General features: G+C 43.6%; 1 protein-coding gene across 2 annotated transcripts in view; it reads right to left on the minus strand.

Annotated features, from left to right (window-relative positions):
* The window catches only part of FRMD6 (FERM domain containing 6), a 1,098,768-nt gene that overhangs the window by 515,371 nt on the left and 566,510 nt on the right, over positions 1 to 16,887 (minus strand). For both annotated transcript variants that reach the window (XM_085626961.1, XM_085626960.1), the window contains exon 3: positions 2,580 to 2,615. The gene's annotated coding sequence lies outside the window, so the exon portion shown is untranslated. The remainder of the gene's footprint in view (positions 1 to 2,579; positions 2,616 to 16,887) is intronic.

Raw genomic sequence — 16,887 nt, forward strand, 5'->3', positions numbered from 1 at the left:
AATGTCATACATTCACCCCAGTACAGAGATCTGGGCCTAAATCCATCGTTTTTTTGCTCATCATGCCATTCCAGTTTGAACCCAGCCATATGCAAATCAGTCTTGACCCTGTGCCTCATGGGAACAGTCCAGCCCGAACTGCCAAGCCAGGTCCTCCCTGGACTGGAAACAAGCATCCTAGGACCGGTTTCGGGGTTTCACCCCTCTTCAGCCAGGATAGCTTGAATCCAGTGGCATGGAGAGCACGGGACCCACGTCTGGGCATACCCTTTCCACTTGAGGTGACAAATGCAAAAACAACAGTTGATGGACAGAATGCAGAACAATGTCATAGATTCACCCCAGTACAGAGATCTGGGCCTAAATCCATCGTCTTTTTGCTCACCATGCCATTCCAGTTTGAACCCAGCCATATGCAAATCAGTCTTGGCCCTGTGCCTCATGGGAACAGTCCAGCCCGAACTGCCAAGCCAGGTCCTCCCTGGACTGGAAACAAGCATCCTAGGACCGGTTTCAGGGTTTCACCCCTCTTCAGCCAGAATAGCTTGATTCCAGTGGCATAGAGAGCACGGGACCCACGTCTGGGCATATCCTTCCCATTTGGGGTGACAAATGCAAAAATAACAGTTGATGGACAGAATGCAGAACAATGTCATACATTCACCCCAGTACAGAGATCTGGGCCTAAATCCATCGTTTTTTTGTTCACCATGCCGTTCCTGGACTGTTCCCATGAGGCACAGGGTCAAGACCGATTTGCATATAGCCAGATCTAAACTGGGGTGGCATGGTGAGCAAAAGAATGATGGATTTAACCCAGATCTCTTGACTTGATTTGTTTTGCATTCCGTCCATCAATTGTGTGTCTTTTGCTTTCTCGCCCTAAGTGCGCCTCAGACGTGAGTCCTTGGCTCACTGTGCCACTGGAATCAAGCTAGCCTGGCTGAAGAGGGGTGAAACCCCGAAACCGGTCCTAGGATGCTTGTTTCCGGTCCAGGGAGGACCTGGCTTGGCAGTTCAGGCTGGACTGTTCCCATGAGGCACAGGGTCAAGACTGATTTGCATATAGCCAGGTCTAAACTGGGTTGGCATGGTGAGCAAAAGAATGATGGATTTAACCCAGATCTCTTGACTGGGGGTGAATGTTTTGATTTGTTCTGCATTCGTCCATCAATTGTGTGTCTTTTGCTTTCTCGCCCTAAGTGCACCAGGTATGCTCAGACATGAGTCCTGGGCTCACTGTGCCACTGGAATCAAGCTGTCCTGGCTGAAGAGGGATGAAACCCCGAAACCGGTCCTAGGATGCTTGTTTCCGGTCCAGGGAGGACCTGGCTTGGCAGTTCGGGCTGGACTGTTCCCATGAGGCACAGGGTCAAGACTGATTTGCATATAGCCAGGTCTATACTGGGGTGGCATGGTGAGCAAAAGAATGATAGATTTAACCCAGATCTCTTGACTAGGGGTGAATGTTTTGATTTGTTCTGCATTCCGTCTATCAATTGTGTGTCTTTTGCTTTCTCGCCCTAAGTGCGCCAGGCATGCTCAGACGTGAGTCCTGGGCTCACTGTGCCACTGGAATCAAGCTATCCTGGCTGAAGTCCATCTGTCCATCAATTGCGTGTCTTTTTATATTTCAAATAAGGCACAGTGCTCTGGTCTGAACCATGCTGCACCTTTATTTGGGTATGGTGGGTGCAGGCCAGGAAAGTGTGTGCTATTACACTGAATGTGTGGTTCCCAGTGGAGGAATCAGGAACCCGACCTGCATTTGAAAAGGGGCGGACATTCTCCTGTAGGTGGGTGCAGTGAGTCACTGCTTTCACCTGCAGGAGGATGTCTGGGGTGGTCCCTGGGATGTCCGTGCCGGCTTTCAAGTGGAGTTCTCCAGGGTGGGTTGACTGTGCACCACCCCAGGTTGTTGCAGTGTTAGTGCGCCTCCGGACAGTCTCTTTGCCTCCGCATATGTTTCTATAATCGGGCATTCACCGTGCAAAGGAGGGAATGCACCCTCATGATTATTCCAGCAAAACAAATGTGCACCACGTGATCCGTATTATGGAAGAGGCAACACAAGCATCTGAGGGCGCTGCTGTAATACCAAAGTGCCCCTGAGGCGCAAGAAACGAACACAAGCACTCACTGTGCCCCTAGGCACTCTCTGTAATACAACCTCTGGCGTTCTTGCCAGCTTAAAAAACTAAACTAAGACACAAAACTCACACAATGCACTAAATTGTCAAATGGGAGCACAAGACTGGCAACAATGTGTAACAGTTAAGTCACCAACTAATGCCTAACTAGGATGGTTTGTTGAGCTTCTAGGAGCATCAATATGTGTAACTTGAGCATTATTTTTTTTATTAATTTAGAATTTATGATACAATGAATATTCCTTTCGACTGTACCTTCCTCAGATGTGCTGAAAGGTAGTATTGGAAATTCAACTGTTAGTAGTGATACGTCGTTGGACCACGTCTTGCTAAACACCATTAAAAACTCTCTATTTATGACATATTTCTCTCATGGAAAATATTAGTCTATGAACGAATTCTAAATTGGATTTTATTTCAATTTCTTACCTCTGCTGGGACAGATGCACCCGCAAGAGCTTTCACCTGAAATATACAAAAAAACTCTTTCAGGCAAAGTATCAGAGAGACCATCAGAAGAAAATAAAAGCAAAGAGCACTGGTTACTGTTAGAAGCCAAAGTTCAGCAAGTGATGTGACAGACTGTTATCTGTTATCAGCAATGGATGAAATAACAGCAGGCTCAGGGATGGCCTGTACAGAGTGTTATCTGTTACCAGCAGTGGACTAAACAACAGCAGGCTCAGGTATGGCCTGTACAGACTGTTATCTGTTATCAGCAATGGATGAAATAACAGCAGGCTCAGGGATGGCCTGTACAGAGTGTTATCTGTTATCAGCAGTGGACTAAATAACAGCAGGCTCAGGGATGGCCTGTACAGACTGTTATCTGTTATAAGCAATGGATGAAATAGCAGCAGGCTCAGGTATGGCCTGTACAGAGTGTTATCTGTTATCAGCAATAGATGAAATAACAGCAGGCTCAGGGATGGCCTGTACAGAGTGTTATCTGTTATCAGCAATGGATGAAATAACAGCAGGCTCAGGGATGGCCTGTACAGAGTGTTATCTGTTATCAGCAGTGGATGAAATAACAGCAGGCTCAGGTATGGCCTGTACAGACTGTTATCTGTTATCAGCAATGGATGAAATAGCAGCAGGCTCAGGGATGGCCTGTACAGAGTGTTATCTGTTATCAGCAATGGATGAAATAGCAGCAGGCTCAGGGATGGCCTGTACAGAGTGTTATCTGTTATCAGCAATGGATGAAATAACAGCAGGCTCAGGGGTGGCCTGTACAGAGTGTTATTTGTTATCAGCAGTGGACTAAATAACAACAGGCTCGTGGTTGGCTTGTGGACTGCCCTTCTAGCGCAGAATCTTTCGTCCTGTCTCAAACTGTGCAAAAGCATGTTCCCATCGATATAACAAACCTAAGCGCCTGGATACCCTCTCGGGTGATTAGTGCGCTATACAAATCAAAATAACAATTATATGACGTTTCCCCGATGTGGAATATGCATGGCTAGATGGAAATAACAGTTAAAAAAAAAGGCAAAGCACCTTTTGGCACAGCCCATCAGCCGCCTAGAGATACTTTAAGAAAAGTATCTGGAAGGCCTGAGTTTCCAATTAACGAGGAGTATTCTGGAGTTCGTAATCCTACTAGCTATTTTTTTGATCATGTTCCGAAAATCCAATTGCCCATTAATAATGACTGTTTATTTAACTAAAAACAATTCTTTTTTACTATAAACGTAGGAGTTTAATTTATGGCATGAAATGCAGTAATCACACAACAAAGAGATTATTATTAGACAGACAAATAGATTTTTTTTAAAGTGTCCAAACTGAAGTTTGCACTGCGAGGATGCTGTGCCCACAGAGGCTTTACCTAAACGTTTTGGGAACTAGATGAGGAGTAAGCACGTGACAGCATGTTTCAGGGTGTGAATGATTGGAACAATATTACATTTAAACCAGCACATATTGCAGTGTGAGGAAGGAGCAACTGACAACATCCAGATGGAATAAATGATGAGTGAGTGAGTCCTCCGTGAAACCACTGTACTCCAGTGGCGTAGCTAGAGCTTGTGGCGCCTGGGGCTATCCCTCAGATTGCCGCCCCGGTGGGGGGGGAGAGGAGGGGGGGGAGGGAGAAAGGACAGCACGCACCTGAAAGAGGTCCGAGAGACACGTAGCATCGCCGCTAATAGTTACCTCGATCATGCAAGTTATATGCACATACATGACACGGTCCAAGGCTACACAGTTGAATACACCAGTGACCGGCAGTACAAAGGAGGACACACAGACTGCATGATCTATCTGGGGACTCAGAAAAACCACATGTGACATCTATCAGAAAGCTGCGTGAACGATTACCTGGTAATCACCTCAGCACAATGTAAACATGCACATACATGACACTGTTCGGGGATCCGTCATTTACAGCTGACAATAAATGACCAAACATCATGGTCCCCCCCATTAAAGCAGTGGGGACGTGCACAAACGTGATGTGCTCTGAGGACCCAGAGCCAACTTAACAGTGTCGAAGCCTGTAATTCTTTATCTTTCAAAAACAGCAAATTAATTATTCACAGGGAATGACTCACTGTGTGCCCTTAGAACTAAACTCAGCACAAAGGGGTCAGTCAGCGCTACAACCTTGCCAACACAGACCAGATACAAAACTTGCTCTGGTGGCCCAATGGCAACAACCAGGGATCACGCCCTGTCATTACTTCTAAGCAGCAGCAACCAACTCCCTGGGACCCAAAGCCAGCTTGTAATAGTGCATCTCTCCTTCAGAGCAGCCTCAGCACACACATGGTGCACAGCCTACCCAGGGGGCCCAAAGCTAAAATACAGGGAGTGGAGACACATTGTCATCACAATCCTTAAACACAGCTGTAGGGGCCATGGGAATATGTTCAACCCTATCCAGGGACTCCGTGAATAATCAGAAGAAACAAGAAACATTACATGTTTCTGCAATTTTGTTTTCACATTACTTTCATGGTAACCAACAGTGTTAAAAGTCTGCAAAAACAGTAAAATCATAATAACGTGTCTAGTATGGAACGCCAAGGCTGTATAACACACGTCCCTGTAACACACATCTTCAGCTGCCTCCCAGACCCGAATGTAGGCATGGCAGAACCAAGGTCTGGAGAAAAATAACCACTTAAAAGAAGTCCGGATATGAAGTAAGTTATGTGTGCTCTTACGCATGTGTGTTTCAAAATGTCCACGGCTCAATCATTGGACAGTGGTAGCTTGCTACTACTGGTATCGCTCTACTCACAGACATCCGGGAATAAAGCCCTTCATCAGATCCCTTACGCATTTCAAAAGGTTCATAACCTTAGTGGACACAGACCTGGATGCGCCTAGACAACTGCTGACTAACTGGAGCAATCACACTGGCAACCTGCGATCCCAACTGGAGCTCTCGTAACCTAGGCCCTGGTGCCCTGGGATCAGAGAATACCAGGTTCTTCTCTTGTATCTTGTATCTCAATCTTTTGTGTTCCTTTCCTCTCACAAGCCAAAATGCTTAAGGTAAATAGCTCACACAACATTCAACTCTCTCTAGAACTCTAGGCTCTACAGATGAATGCATTATTTAGGAAGAGAGAGTAGAAAGGCTTGCCTGTGCTCGCAGGTAAATGTATCAATGAGAGAATGGAAGCAGAGAGGTCAGTATATCCCTGCTGTTTCCTGAGGAGAATTACAAGAAGACATCAACATAAGGGCAGGGTACAGACTGACATTTACCCAGAGACAGGTGCAATAGCCCACATTTCTAACTGGCGCTAACAGCACAGCCACCACTTGCTCAGATGAAGACTTATTCTACTTTCAGCGCTTATAGTACAAGTATCACTCATATGTCACAGATAGCAAAAGTACTACTTACGTGCCACAGTGACCACAGCTATCATCACATGTCAAAGGCAGCTGATTAGTACCATTCATCTGATCAATCCCTTGCTCTTCTGGTTAATTTCTTACTCAGTACAAACAGCAAATCTATCCTTTAAGGTTTTTGTCAGCAGAGCTACTCTCACCAGACAACAGAGCATTCCCAAACAAGTTACAGGGAGCAAAGCTATGCCTTAAGAGCAGCTGAGCTATCCCTGAATAGGTGATTGTCCTTCTGACAATCTGTCTGCACGGTGTCTAAGCAACTAGGGAACAGGGAACCAGTGAACAAGAGGGGTTCGGGAACTAATGCTTTCAGGATGGCGTTTGGAGAAAGAGAGCCTCTCATACTTTAGTGGGACAGTTAAAACAAAGGAACCGGGAGACGCAATAGATAGGCCTTGGAGACAGAGAGACCTCAATATTGAGCGGCTTTAGGCTGGGAAACATCAGGCAGAGTAGAAATGGAAGGCTAGAACAAGACAACAGAGACAATGAAAGCAAGAGACAGGCCAGTTCCAACTACAAGGATACAGGCAAATAAGAACCTAGGGTGGAATGTTCGAATTTGAACCTAGATGAGGAACAATGCATACCAAAGGAGAAACATAAAATCCACAAATATTGCACTAGAATGACTCTTGCATCAACCACCTGTGTCATTTAAAAGGGCACATGGCATTACTTTCAAACAACACTACCATAACTGACACTAATTAGGGGGAAGGATTCAAGGCCCTAACCTCCACTGTGAACCACCATGCAGATCCCCCAAACACACTCAACATTAACACAGGTTAGGCTGGAAAGTGTCAAGAGTCTCTCCCCCCCCCCCGCAACTCCCTTTATAGAACAGCTCTATGAGGATAACCAATGTCTTCCAAGCCAGCCACCCACATTAATGTGATTTAGTTCCTCTACTGGAAAACCTCTGATGGATGAATCACAAACGCAGACTGATGTCTGCATAAAGTGCCGAGGCCAAGTAATTGGCTAACTCTGAACCATATCTGGCAGGTCAACATAACAGAACTGCTGCTACACATGCTAGACAATGCTCTGTGTGTTTGGAAATGTTGCATACCAGCTGTCCATACTGTCCCTATGCTGTGTGTGAATTAGCGAAGCTTTAAGAGACCGTTCCACTTAAAAAAAAAAAGAAATCAAAATGACTGCCCTTGTCAATTTCTTTTTATATTTAGCTGCTTACAATTGTGTTTCCATTCTTTTTTTATAAAATTTCCCAAATTAAGCTTGAATATTGACGTTCAAACAGTTTGAATCAAACTTCTATGTAGGTACACCAGGAATACACTGTTGTATGTATCAAGTCTGCATCATCTAGGGCTGTAAGGGCACAGCCTGTCACCATTTCACATAATTATATTAAAAAGTAACGAAGAAAGCCTTTGTGTGCAAGGATAAACGTTTCCTGTCTCTGTCCCCATTTCTCTCACAAGAGGAACCTAATAGACAAGAACTGCGCCGGGGCTTACCTGTTTGAATGAAGCTCCCCTCATGCTACATTCCACAAACAGTGCTCCAGGTTTAAATGTCCCGTCCTCGCAAGCACCAGGAGACCCCAAGCCAAGGCACCCCAAGCTCCGCTGCACAGCGCCGTCCACAGGAAGCGCAAGCACAATTTTGTGTCCCGACCCGGACCAGACCCCAGGCGGCGCGCACAATGAACCCGGACGCCTCCGCCCAGCGTGCAGTCAACCTTGCAGAAGCTCGTGCGACGTCACGGGCTTATGCTAGGTGGTGGTGGCGGCATGCGTACGCTGCAGGCAGCAATTGCAAGCAGCAGGTGGCGGTGCGCATGCGCTCGTACTTCAAACAGGGCTGCGCGCGTGGCACTGGTGGCCCATTGCAGTGGCCTTTATAATTTATTTGGGGACACTGACACTACTGTAACAGTAGTGTCAGATTCCCCAAATAAATTATAAAGGCCGCCGCAACGGGCCACCAGTGCTGCGCGACCGCCACCCCAAAAATAGTGCCGCCTGGGGCGGACCGCCCCCCTCTTAGCTACGCCCCTGGAATCAAGTGAGTGAGATGGGGCGTGAGAAGATGGGATGAAATGGGAAAAGGAAGGGTGGGGAAGGGAGATGCAATGGTGACTGAAGTGTAATGGATGGAATGTAAGTGGATGGAAAGAGATGGGAGAATGGTGGGATGGAATGCAATGGGATAAGCATGCAAAATCAATTCATCGGTTTCTGTGAAATGGTAAATGCAATTCATCCCGAAAGTTTCCAACAGTCAGTTTATGTGGCATTTAACCCTTTTTCTATGAAATCACATACAACCCTGTGGAGCAGGTAGGCACAGACTATGGCTGGTGCTTTGAAGAGACAGCCATTGTCACTTGGTGCTGTGTATCTGTGAAAGCATGCAGAACTTCCACAGATCTGACCCAGTGATGGCTCTCTGTGATCTCACTTCCAAGCAATCACCTGCTCGCACACAATCACCTGCTCACTCGCACGCAATCACCAGGCCTCGGGTCTTCTACTGCATGCATTAGCTAGGCTGTGAAACAGTGGCGGTCTGTAGCCAATCAGTTCATGGACTGTCCAGTGCATCACACGTGAAAAACTATTTCAAGATGTTATGCACCTACCACATGTTTACTGCAGAATGTGTAACGTCATGCATATGGTTGCTAGATATCACAGCTCAACACTGACACACAGGTTCACCATAAACCCATGGCAAGTTTAATTCAAGAAACTAAAGAAGCTATAAACATATCACAAACACACCCTCCTTCACCCCCACTCAGTGGAGTGTGAACACGGAAGCACATTGGAGCAACTGTGCTTATAGCAGAACTCACAAAACTTGTGTACTTTGAATTTTTTTTTTTTGCATATTTATATAGCGCAAACTCGACCCGAAGGTATTAGAGCCAGGGCCGGCTTAAGTGCTGGTGGCGCCCTGTGCGACAATGTTTGTTGGCGCCCCCCCAATGACCACAGGTATCTCTCGCTAGCACCCTTTAACAGTGACCAAGTCTCCATAACTACACTCTTTCAGATGCACTGAATTAGTTATAGCGCCACTCATACCAGTGTAGGGTGTCCAAGCACTTTGCATCACACACACATTACACAGAGACAATCAATCATACGTGTGTAAATCAGTGTATAGGAAATGTTACATAAGCCAAAGGACTAAAAGTGTAGGAGTCACATGTCATCCATACTGATAGGCAGTATAGTTTAAGAGTGCTTGGTGTGGAGAAGCACAAACTCCGAGGCGAAAATGAAACCGCATAGTTGGGAGTTTTCTTTAATAATAAGAATCGATTTCAAGCCAAATTAACCCTTTTTGCAACATTAATTAATGTTCTAATAATGTATACTTTGCAGTCTGTATGCAGTTCCAGGATGAAAGTTAATAGCTCACTATACTATATTAGGACTGTAAGTTATAAATTGCAAGTAACAAAAGGATGTCTCTGCTGATCTTTTTACATCATACGCACTCTGTAATCTACTTGGTACACGTTCTTTGCAGCAGGAATATTAACCCTCTGCACTAACTTCACCTAAATCAAAACCTCAACTATACAAAATGCTGATCTCTCGCCAGGAAGGTAATTAATCACACGAGTTATCTTGACATTTATGTGAGGCCTGGTAATTGCGGGGGGGAGGGGGGAGGGGGGAGGGGAGGGCGGGGAGAAACGCTGCAGCAGGTGCTTCAAAAGCATAATAAAACTTTCAAACACGGCGCCCCCAGGAAGCCAGCACCTACGCGCCTGCTGTACTCACTAAAACACTGAGCTTGAATTAGCCCTGCTTACTGTGGGGATAGTGACAAAAGAAATCTACTCCAGTTGGTCCTGCTTAAAGCAAAAAGTTACCTACTAAATAAATTGAGCTTGGATCAGTTCTCCGTCGATTAAGGTTAACATGAAGATAAAGCATGGGTGGATTTATTACACCTCAAATTCCAAAATGGGCACTGAAAAAATGAAAATTGGATGCGCTGTCCACACAGCAAACACATCCTTTGAAGAAATAGATTGAGTGCTCCCTAAAGTAGGGATGGTCAACGCATTTCTAGACTATTGACTGTATCCAACTGCTGGGCAGTGGGCATAATATTCAGATCCGTCGAAACAAACATGATAACATCTGACAACACATCCTTTGCAACACAATGATGGAGACTAAGCTGATTGAATGAGAGCTTCTCACCGAACCCTGGGATGGACTAGACGGCAATGTCATTATCATCACAGGGACAATCCGGACCACAGGTCTGCGTGGAAACCTAGAAATCATTTGGAAAATAGCCCAGTTAGCAGACAACACTATCAAGGATGGATGTGATGTGCTGCTGTAGACAATCTTCATTACCATACTGGTTAAGCCTTCTATTTTTGTTCCTTGTTTTTTGTGTTCTTTGAGTGCATTCTCTATACTTTACTGTTGCTCTATCCACAGCAAGCATGGCATGATTTCCTTCAACAGGCTTAGTCAGTGTATTTTTGCTGTTTATTCTCAAATATTTATTGTGACCACATGATTTGGTTTGTACCTCAATATGCCATGCTGTGAACAAATGCACCTAATATTCGTACACACTACTATAGTCATTTGCATTATAATTTATCCAGAATACTCCTCGTTAATTGGAAACTCAGACCTTCCAGATACTTTTCTTATAGTATCTCTAGACGGCTGATGGGCTGTGCCAAAAAGGTGCTTTGCATTTTTTTCACTGCTATTTCCATCTAGCCATGCATATTCCAGATCGGGGAAACGTCGTTAGAATTTATAATTTGTAAAACGCTAATAAAGATGATTTAAAAAATAAAGCATTGACTTGATTATGATTTTACTAGAAAAAACTCTGTCAAGTATGGTGATGTCTACTGACAAGGTGCACTACTACCATGGGTTCCAGGTTTGCTCCAACTTTTGCCAGCGCTTTCATGGGTAGGGATGAGCTGGAACATTGGTTTGATGAGGGCCCATTTTCATATAATGTGATCTTTTTTTGGGCCAGAATATTGATCATGTTCTGATGAGTTGTACAGGTTCTTTGAGAGAAGTGTGCTAAATATGCTGTCTATTCAATGTTAATGAACTTAGGGCATCATTATGATCGGATTGATACCGACGGCATGTCAGTGTCGGTCCCATTGACATCTGAATCAGCGGTCCAACCACCGCATTATGATGAGGTTGGTCGGACCGCATGGGTTGAGGGACCTACCGCTGCGGTACTGACGGGCTCAAGGAGCCCATCGGCCCAGCAGTCAGAATGTAATCCCTACAATAAGGGCGGTGCCTGCTCAGGCACTGCCGCAGGGATTGAGATGGCCCTTTCCCTCTGCCTTTCTATGGCGGTCCGACCGCCTTAGAAAGGCAGACGGAATGGTACTTTGGGGGCCCTTGCAGGGCCCCGTCCCTCTGCGGCCTCCGATATGAGGCCTGGGGGGCACCTGTGGCACATGAGTTGCCTGACTCATTTTGCAGGGGTGTTTAAAAACATGCCTTTTGGCATTGGGGCTTGTGCTGCGGCCCTTTTCCGGGCCGCATCACAAGCCTCAATGCAAAGAGTCATGTTTCCAACCACCTCCACGGCAGTCGGCGACTAATTTGACGGTCGGGATCACCAACTACCTGTCGGCAGGTCCCTTTACCACAATGATGGCTGGTTGGATGCTCATCCGGCCGGCATCGTAATCGGGCCCTTAATGTTATCATTTCACTAGTAAACAACTGGGATTGCATTACATTACTAGACAACAAGTTCTATGTTTACAACTGATAATTCAAGTCTTGATATTGGTAAACCAAAGACTATTAATTTCCTTTTACATTCCGATAGCCATCAGCCTGAACTCCAGATGTGTGATCTGCCATATGTATGGTTGTGAAGTTATTGCACCAACCTGTAAGAATTTGAAAGATTTTGCTTAGAGACCTTCTATCTTTGATATGTTCTCAAAGATGGTATGATGATGAGCATGATACTGTAGTAAACGATATTCTTGACACAATAACAGCGATATAATTTACAGCAATATTGTGTCAGTGATCCAATTTTGCAACTAAAACTAGGTTGGCGCAAGCAACAGTAAAGACTGAGGTTCCTTCAATTTTACCTCTACCATTTACATCGGTTTAATTCCTGATGCCATGTCTTTGCCTTCATTCTCGTATTTATAAATTACACTAATGAATATTCCAGTACGTTTATGACCATGAAAATCAGTGTTCTCCGGGAGACCTTTTAAAAACCTTTGCAATCCTTTGTACAGCCACTGTAAAATTAACATCATTTTTGTGCAGTTTAGCATACAACCAGTTTGCCCAACCCAATGACCCCAAAAGCTGTTGACCCATCAGGATTACCCCCTTCAACTCCTCCCTCATCCCATTACTTGTTCAAAGAGGTGAGCCAGCACTCCATTTGCCCACTCTGAAGGCCCCTCTCCTTTACTCACTGAGACCATGAAAGGGCTTATTTACCAGAATGCATTCTGTTTTGTCAGTCCATGAGGAGTCAAGTACCATGTTATGTTCTGATAAATTTATTTCTACAGCGCATGACTTCTCAGCACTAAGGAATCAAACAACGCGACACAAAAAACCATGAGAGGAGGAGAGGAGGACAATGGAGGAATTAAAACGCACAAGAAAATAGTAGTGCAAGTAGCCAGCTGACCCAAAGGAGCAATACAAAAAAAAAACATATACTTATTAAAAAGACAAGTCTTCAGGAGCTTCCTAAAAGAGCTCAAATTGGGTTCCGCTCAGGGTACCATTCAGACTATGATTATGTTGTTAGTCCTCAGGGGTTAGACATTTAATTTTACTTCTCCTTGATGGGGGCACTGCATTATATTTTGTACAAGTGAGGTGTATACTAATGGAACCTAGCTGTGACTGTGGCAACACAACTTGGACCGTTCCACCCTACAATGAATTAAGTGTCCAAAGGTTTTTGTGCCCTTTTTACTTCCACAATTGCCTGCAATATTTAGACTTTTATTTGTATTCCTTTTTTTTGGTGCAATTGACTTGTTTTTAATCTAACCAAACAAATTAATAACGTACATTAGAAATAACTACATAATATTATTGAGCTATAATTAAAATGTAAATCTAAATGTACTCTAGTTTTATTCAGTGCTTTCTTTTTAAAGATTAGCAAAATTTAAATACTTTGGGAAAAAGAGGATACGAGTACAGGCATCATGTTAAAGTACATTTATATATCACACATTCTGCCATTATTGTATTTATTGTATTGTCTTACTACCCATGACGAGGCTCCAAAGCGCTTTTTCGGCGAGTAGCACACTACTCAGGAACCCATAAAGAATTAGTGGTGAATTAGTATGGTGAAAATATGAATGTAATTTGAGTGGTGGATATGTTAGTCAGTTATTTGGATTGAGAAGGATAGTGAAGCGGTAGAAAAGGTAAAAAGGCTTGCATTTATATAGCGCTTGCTACCCCATATGTGGTGTTGAAGTGCTTTTATGGTGAGTAGCACGCTACTCCGGAACCCATAAAGGATTAGTGGTGAATTAGTATGGTTAATATATGAAGTTATTTGAGTGGTGGCCATGTTAGTTATTTGGATTGAAAAGGATAGTGGAGGGATGGATGTATGTCATTACAACGCACACTTTTACAACGCACGCACTTACAACGCATTTTTTACAACGCAAAATCCATTACAACGCATTCCATTACATAGCATGACACTACAACGCATTTTTAAAAACTACCTTTACAACGCATTCCATTACAACGCATACTACCTTTACAACGCATACCATTACAACGCATAATATTAAATTGCATTTAAGGTAAGTATTAGATAGTATAGGGGTAAAAATTACTTTTCTAACTCCAGGGGGTGCAACAGTAGGGTAAGTGTTGGATAGTATAGGGGTAAAAATTACTATTCTAACTCCAGGGGGTGCAACAGTAGGGAAAGTGTTGGATAGTATAGGGGTAAATATTACTATTCTAACTCCAGGGGGTGCAACAGTAGGGTAAGTGTTGGATAGTATAGGGGTAAAAATTACTATTCTAACTCCAGGGGGTGCAACAGTAGGGAAAGTGTTGGATAGTATAGGGGTAAAAATTACTATTCTAACTCCAGGGGGTGCAACAGTAGGGAAAGTGTTGGATAGTATAGGGGTAAAAATTACTATTCTAACTCCAGGGGGTGCAACAGTAGGGTAAGTGTTGGATAGTATAGGGGTAAAAATTACTATTCTAACTCCAGGGGGTGCAACAGTAGGGAAAGTGTTGGATAGTATAGGGGTAAAAATTACTATTCTAACTCCAGGGGGTGCAACAGTAGGGAAAGTGTTGGATAGTATAGGGGTAAAAATTACTATTCTAACTCCAGGGGGTGCAACAGTAGGGAAAGTGTTGGATAGTATAGGGGTAAAAATTACTATTCTAACTCCAGGGGGTGCAACAGTAGGGAAAGTGTTGGATAGTATAGGGGTAAAAATTACTATTCTAACTCCAGGGGGTGCAACAGTAGGGAAAGTGTTGGATAGTATAGGGGTAAAAATTACTATTCTAACTCCAGGGGGTGCAACAGTAGGGAAAGTGTTGGATAGTATAGGGGTAAAAATTACTATTCTAACTCCAGGGGGTGCAACAGTAGGGAAAGTGTTGGATAGTATAGGGGTAAAAATTACTATTCTAACTCCAGGGGGTGCAACAGTAGGGAAAGTGTTGGATAGTATAGGGGTAAAAATTACTATTCTAACTCCAGGGGGTGCAACAGTAGGGAAAGTGTTGGATAGTATAGGGGTAAAAATTACTATTCTAACTCCAGGGGGTGCAACAGTAGGGAAAGTGTTGGATAGTATAGGGGTAAAAATTACTATTCTAACTCCAGGGGGTGCAACAGTAGGGAAAGTGTTGGATAGGATAGGGGTAAAAATTACTATTCTAACTCCAGGGGGTGCAACAGTAGGGTAAGTGTTGGATAGTGTAGGGGTTTTAATGTAATATTATGCGTTGTAATGGTATGCGTTGTAAAGGTAGTATGCGTTGTAATGGAATGCGATGTAAAGGTAGTTTTTAAAAATGCGTTGTAGTGTCCTGTGTTGTAATGGAATGCGTTGTAGTGGATGTTGCGTTGTAAAAAATGCGTTGTAAGTGTAGTGCGTTGTAAAAGTTGCGTTGTAAAGGTTGTTCCCCTGGAGGGATAGAAGGGAAGGATTTAGAAATGTTATTGAAATTTATTTTGGAGCTTATATAAGTGGGGGGAGGCTTGGGATGAGTAAAAGGGAGGAGGAGGGAAAGAGTCAGAGGGAGGGTTTAAAAAGGCTTATTTTGGTGGATCGGAATAGTAAAAAGAGGTATAAGAGGATGTAAGCAAGGGTGAAGTAGGGAAGAGTCTCGAAAGGGCTATTTTGTGGATCATAGTAGTGGAATGGTGTTTGGGATGAGTGAGAGATTGGAGGTAATGGATATATTGATAGAGGTATAGGGTGAGAAATAGGGTAGTACATTGGAAAGAATAGTAGAAAGAGGTTTGAAATGAGTCAGAAGGTTGAGGTAGAGGATATATTGAGATTCTGGCCTCGCAGCGCTAACAAAGTATATGTACCTTCCGTTTTTTTAAAAATAATTTTTATTAAGTATTTTTTAATTACAAACTAATTTGATAAGCAAGTACATACAGAATGGAGGGATACAGTATTGACAATTCCACCTTATTCAGCTAATAAAACAAGAGACCGAGCTTTTACTGTCCATTTTTCAAAAATAAAAAATAAAGGGGAGGAAAAAGGAAAGAAAGAAAAAGAAAAAAAAAAGACAGAGCCAGGCTGAAGACCACGCCAGTATTTAACTTTTGTTACTTAAAATCATTCACCCAATCATTAAGTGGTCTCCAAATCTTAAGTCCCTTGATTTTTTCTCTTTTCCCCTTTTGGGCATAGAGGGCATTCTCTAAGTTGAATATATGTAACAGACGCATTTTCCATTGCCCAAATGTGGGCGGTAAAGGATCAAGCCTCGAGGAGGCAATACATAATCTAAGTATAGTCATCGCAATAAACAGAAACTCCTTACATTTATCTTCTGGTGTTGATACTCCGAGTAACATAAGTTGGGGAGTTAACAGTACCCTTCTATTCAAAACATGTTGCAGAAACGTAATATCCTCCAGCCTTAATTTCTCCAGCTCCGGACATGTAGAAAAAATGTGCACCAGATCTACACCCAAAGTTTTACATCTAAAACAATGAATACTTATTTAGACATTATAGGGGTAAGATTCGCCTCTACTACTTCCTTAGTTTGGGCCCTAACTCGGATACCCAGGTACACCGCCTCCTCCACTATTCTGTCGTCTGTAGAGATCATGAATTTATTGGCTACAATCTGAGTTTTCTCCCTGTTAAGCCTATAACCGGAAACTCTGCCAAATTTATCTGCCAGCGTTTCGACTTCGACCAATGTACTAGATAATTCCGACGTGACAACAGCCACATCGTCGGCATATGCCAGTATTTTCGTATCCCTATCATTCAGACTAAAGGGAGATATGTTCTCTGAGGCCTCCAGAAGCCTAAGAAACGGATCCATATATAATGCATATAGCAAAGGCGAGGATGGACATCCTTGTCTTGTCCCTCTTTCTATAGGGAAAGGTTCAGAGAGGCCTCCCATAATCTGGACCTGAGCTAAAGGTTTATAATAAAGAGCCTGGATTGCCCTGATAAAGCCTTCTCCTAGATTATTCGCTTCAAGACATTTCCACAAATAGTTCCAAGAAACACGGTCGAACGCCTTTTCTGCGTCTAGGAAGGCCACTGCTAAAGGAAGTTTTAAAACATCAGAAGCATCCAATAGTG

The sequence above is a fragment of the Triturus cristatus genome, chromosome 9, assembly GCF_964204655.1.
Source record: "Triturus cristatus chromosome 9, aTriCri1.1, whole genome shotgun sequence".
Lineage (NCBI taxonomy): Eukaryota > Metazoa > Chordata > Amphibia > Caudata > Salamandridae > Triturus > Triturus cristatus.